A 6000-nucleotide genomic window follows, 5' to 3' on the forward strand; every position below is an offset into this window, starting at 1 on the left:
CCCGCTGCGGAGCACAGGCTCCGGACGCGCAGGCTCAGCGGCCATGGCTCACGGGCCCAGTGTCTCCGCGGCATGTGGGATCTTCCGGGACCAGGGCACGAACCCGTGTCCCCCGCATCGGCAGGCGGACTCTCAACCACCACGCCACCAGGGAAGCCCCAGACAGTTCGTTCTGATGAGACCACAGGCATTTTTGAAATTCTGCGATGTGGGGAGCTGCCAGGGCAGCCTTGCTGTTCCTTCATGTCTGAGCATTTGTGACTGTTTTTCAGGGAATACATACAAGCAAATGTTCCACTCTCTAGCTGGGCTTTAATCCAAGGAATAGATTTACAGAACTGTGCACACAGCCACTGAAATAACACTCATATTCCCCAGCATGGGATGGGGCAGCAGCTTTTATCTCAGCAGGCTCTAGTTAGAATCATCTTTTCATAATGATAAACCTTTAAACAACAGATGGCAAACCCAAACCACCCTAAAGAATCTGGACCACGTTTCAAAGGCTGTCATGGTACATGCTTTCCCAGCCAGCCAGCCACTGGAGGAGGTACTCCAACGCCAGCGATCTCCTATGGTATGAGGGATGCTCAACTCCAAAATCCCATCTGCTTAGAAACTTGGGGCCAATCGACAGGTACATCTCTCCTTGGACACTGAGATGAAAGTGTGAAATACAGAGACCCCAGGAAGAGTGGTCTGGGAGCTCTCATGCTCTGAGATTTCTGGCATTAAACAGAACTCCAGGACCATAGACTTCACAGAATATATTTTACAACCATGGGCCTAGGAAGAAAGTTTCAGTTCCCAGAGTAGGTGGTCCCTTACATGATATGATATCAGAAATGTTCCTCATTTCCTTTAGAATCCACCCTCCCACTCTGCAATCCTTTTATTAAAGTTTCATTAAATATAATGAAGGAACAGATTTTACAACATCATAAATATCTCTGGAACAGGCATCATATCAACTATGACCTGTTAAATTCGATTGAATTTATTGCAATCAATTCCTGTGAGCTCACATATGTTCCCCGCAGAGAGTGGTAGATATTAGCCAACTTTAACAGTGGGGAGGGAAGGGATTCGATTAAGGACTTTGCGTCAGGAAAGCAGGCCCAGGAGGGTTCTAGAACAGAAGACCAAGAATGAATGAAGGTACCTGAGGGAGAGGTGGCTGAGGAACCAAGAATATATACGGTCAGTCCTCATTAGTCACAGATTCCATATTTGCAAACTGACCTACTCACGAAAATTTATTTATAAACTTCAAAACTCTTGGCACTTTTGCAGTCATCTGTGGACTCGCGCAGGGCAGTGGAAATTTTGAGTCTCCTGACCACACATTCCCAGCTGAGGCTGGGCAAGGTGATGCACTGCCTTCCTGATTCAGCTCTGACACCGTAAACGAGCATCCTTTGGGGAACCATGGTTTTCACATTTTAGTGTTTTTTGTTGATGTCACTGTTTAAAACAGACCCCAAGCAGAACGCTACAGTGCTGTCTGGTGTTCCTTTGTACAAGAAGGCTGTGGGGGCTTCCCTGGTGGCGCAGTGGTTCGGAGCCCGCCTGCCGATGCAGGGGACACGGGCTCGTGCCCCGGTCCGGGAAGATCCCACATGCCGCGGAGCGGCTGGGCCCGTGAGCCATGGCTGCTGAGCCTGTGCGTCCGGAGCCTGTGCTCCGCAGCGGGAGAGGCCACAGCAGTGAGAGGCCCGCGTACCGCAAAAAAAAAAAAAAAAAAAAAGTCTGTGATGTGCCCTACAGAAAAAAAAAAGTGCATTAGGTAAGCTTCATCCAGGCATGAGTTATAGTGCTGTTGGCCGGTAGTTCAATATTAATGAGTCTTGATATATATTAAATATGGTGTCTTTAAACAGAAACACACATAAAAGGAGGTTATGTATTGATCGGTTGATGACAAACTTGTGACCAGAGGTTCGCAGAAGCCTAGCCCTGCATTTGCCCTCAGAGCAGCCGTTCACTGTTTGCTAATTCACAGTGTTCACGGCGACTTCATGGAACGTAACTACCATAAATAACGAGAACTGACTGGGATCTGAAATTTTGGAAGGAAAAGAAATGGCAGATGGTAAATAACTATCTGTAGCGATAAAATAAATGACATGTGTTTGTATCTTCCTATTATTTTCACGAGAAAAGAGGAATGAGAGCCTCAGCTTGGCAGTTTCTAAAGTTTATCAAAGTCTAGAATTCCTTGGACTCTATCAATGTCTCATAAAGAGGTCCCTGTGGAGTTACTGTTAAAGCACTTCGTGCTCTTGGAACATGTGGGTCTGAACAAGTTTTAGCTGTAACAAACTAAGCTTAGATAGCTTGTGTTGCAAGTTATCAGTTTTGCAGTTGTAGCTTCTGTTTCATTTTTCAGTATCCTAAACTAAGGCAGTGGTATGAGTAATTGAAATTGAAATAGGGCTGCCAGATAAAATATAGGATGCTCAGTTAAATTTGAATTTCAGATACACAGCAAATAATTTTTTACTATAAGTATGTCCCAAACAGTGCACGGGTTATACTAAAAAATTATTCATTGTTCATCTGAAATTAAAATTTAACTGATGTCCTATATTTTTGTTTGCTAAAGTGGAAACTCGAACCTATAATTAATACAGAGAGATGAATATTTATCAAATGAATGATGTGGTTGATCAGATGTATCAAGTGAGAGGCGTGATGAGTGGATGATGCCTTACAGGTGTCTGGCTTGAAAACTGGGTAAATCTTTGTGGCTACAGAAAAACAAGGGGCAGTGGAGGAAAAGCTGATTGAGGAGGAAGGGCAAAGGGATGAATTACATTTTGGACACGTTGAGATTTAAGGTCTTTCTGGAACAGATAGGTAGATGTAACCAGTAGGCAGTTGGAGACACAGTTCTGGAGTTCAGGAGAAAGATTAGGATAGAATCATAGATTTGAGAATCATAAGCAATTGGGTGGTAGGGAATCTCTACTTGTGGATGAGATCACAGAATATAGGCCACATAGAAAGAAAAAGCCTAGGACTAAGCCTGAAGGAATTCCAACATTTGAATGGCCAGAGAGCTGAGAAGGAAACCAGGAGTGAGATATCACAGAAGCTGAGGAAAGCAGATTCAAGAAGGGGAGGAAGGTGTCTGCAGTAACGAATATTAAAAAGAAAGAAATGCTAGAGACAACAAGGAGGTCGCTGGTGAACTTGATGAGACATTCAGTGAGGAGTGTGAGGGAAGAAGTACCTTGGAGGGGAGAAACTGAAAGCAGGCAGCATGGACTCTGGGCAAGCTGCGAAGAGGAATACACGGAACTGAGGATGATTGCTTTGCTACCAAGAGTCAATAGCGTAGGTTTAAATGCCGAAGGGGAAGAGGTAGAAAAGAGGGAGATGTTGAAAACAAAAGAGAAGACAGACTGAGGTGGCTAAGGTATTGGGAGACCAGATGCACGGTCCAGGAGAAGGGCTCTTTGGACAAGAAGAGGAGCCCTCTTCTGTTCAGATGGGAAGGAGGATGGAGGGATGGCCCTGTGCGCGGTGAACAGGTGGGCTCGGTGGAAAGATGTGGAGCGTGGCAGGAGCCCTGCACACAGACTCTCTGCCAAAGGAACTTTTCCCCTTGTGACCTGTTCATCCAGTTGTACTCATTGCCTTGGCCAATGTAAACTGTTGTTTTTATGGAAGTTAAGCTTTGGGGAAAAAATCTTAAAACGGTGAGTTGCCCTTTTTTGTTTTTGTTAAAGTAGGTGTGGGTAACGCAACTTTAAATGTTTGGAGTTAAAAAAAAACAAAACCTAAACAAAAAATCTAGTAGGATTTTCCACTCACATTGCTTCAGCTAAAGAAATTCAGATTGGACAACACAAATGATAAATCATTGGCATGGTTTCTGCAGAACTCCAGGTAATGGACCGCCCCCAAAATGCCTTGGTCCTAACTCAGAATTATTAACAAATGGAGGCACAATTTTTAGGATAAAACAAAATGTTTGTTATACATGTAGCATTTTTAAAGTGACTTTCTATTTTTTCTTAGTGTGTTTACAATAATTCTTTCTAGTTTTATTGATGTATGATTGGCAAAAATTGTATATATTTAAGGTGTACAATGTGATGTTTTGATTTATGTATACATTGTGAAATGATTACCATAAACAAGTTAATTAACATCCATCATCACATAGCTACCATTTTTTTTGTGCGTTATGAGAATACTTGAAATCTACTCGCTTAGCAGATCTCAAGTATACAGTATGTTATTAACTATAGTCACCATGATGTACATTAGGTCTCTAGAATTTATTCATCTTCTAACTGAAGTTTGTACCCTTTGACCAACATCTCCCCTTTTCTCCCACTTCTCTGCCCCTGGCCGTAACCATTCCACTCTCTGTTACTCTGAGTTCCACTTTGTAGATTCTCTGTATAAGTGAGATCACGCAGCATTTGCCTTTTTCTGTCTGACTTATTTTACTTAGCATAATATCCTCCAAGTTCATCCATTGTCACAAATGGCAGGGTTTTCTTCTTTTTTATAGCCGAATATTACATATCTCACATTTTCTCCATTTGTTCATTTTGTTGGACACTTAGATTTTTAATTTTTTTTTTCTACACCGCACAACATGCAGAATCTTATTTCCCCAACCAGGGATCCAAACCATGCCCCTTGCAGTGGAAGCACAGAGTCTTACCCACTGGACCGCCTGGGAAGTCCCGATGGACACTTAGATTGTTTCCAGGGGCTTCCCTGGTGGCGCAATGGTTGAGAGTCCGCCTGCCGATGCAGGAGACACGGGTTCGTGTCCCGGTCCGGGAAGATCCCACATGCCGCGGAGCGACTGGGCCCGTGGGCCATGGCCGCTAAGCCTGCGCGTCCGGAGCCTGTGCTCCGCAACGGGAGAGGCCACAGCAGTGAGAGGCCCGCGTACCGCAAAAAAAAAAAAAAAAAAAAAAAAAAAAAAAAAAAAAAAAAAAGATTGTTTCCATATCTTGGCTACTGTGAATAACACTGCAGTAAATGTGAGGGTGCAGATATCACTTTGAGATACTAATTTCATTTCCTTTGGATATGTATACTTGGAAGTAGGATTCCTAGATCACATGGTAGTTCTATTTTTAATTTTTAAAGGAACCTCCATACTGTTTTTCATAATGGCTATACCAATTCACGTTCCCACCAGCAGCGTACAACAGTTCCCTTTTCTCTAAATTCTCACCAACATTTGTTGTCTCTTGTCTTTTTGATGATAGCCATTCTGACAGATATGAACGGACATGTCACTGTGGCTTTGATTTGCATGTCCCTGATGATTAGCAGTGTTGAGCATCTTTTCATGTATTTGTTGCCCATCTGTATGTCTTCTTTGCAAAAATGTCTATTCATGTCCTTTGTCCATTTTTAATATTGGATTGCTTTCTTCGCTAATGAGTTTTATGAGTTCCTTGTGTATTTTAGATATTAACCCCTTATCAGATATATGATTTGCAAACATTTTCCTTCATTCTGTAGGTTGTCTTTTCATTGTGTTGATGGTTTCCTTTGCTGTACAGAAGCTGTTTTTAGTTTGATGTCGTCCCATTTGTTTATTTTGCTTTAGTTGCCTTTACTTTTGGTGCCAAATCCAAAAAATCATTGCAAAGACTGATGTCAAGGAGCATACCCTCTGTTTTCTTCTAAGAGTTTTATGGTTTCAGGTCTTACATTCAAGTCTTTAATCCAGTTTCAGTTGACTATTGTGTGTGGTATAAGGTAGGGGTTCAGTTTCTTGCTTTTGCATGTGGCTGTTCAGTTTTCCCAACATGATTTACTGAAGAGACTCTCCTTTTCTCTTGTACATTCTTCTTTGGAATATAATATATATAACAAATACATGATATTTGTAATATAATTTGAAAAAGAAGCATACAGCTTTTTTTTTTTTTCTCAAGATTACTTTGCTGCTCAGGTTCTTTTGTGGCTCCATACATCTTTTCTATGTCTGTGAAAAATGCCATTAGAATTTTGATA

The sequence above is a fragment of the Phocoena sinus genome, chromosome 10 (assembly GCF_008692025.1).
Source record: "Phocoena sinus isolate mPhoSin1 chromosome 10, mPhoSin1.pri, whole genome shotgun sequence".
Lineage (NCBI taxonomy): Eukaryota > Metazoa > Chordata > Mammalia > Artiodactyla > Phocoenidae > Phocoena > Phocoena sinus.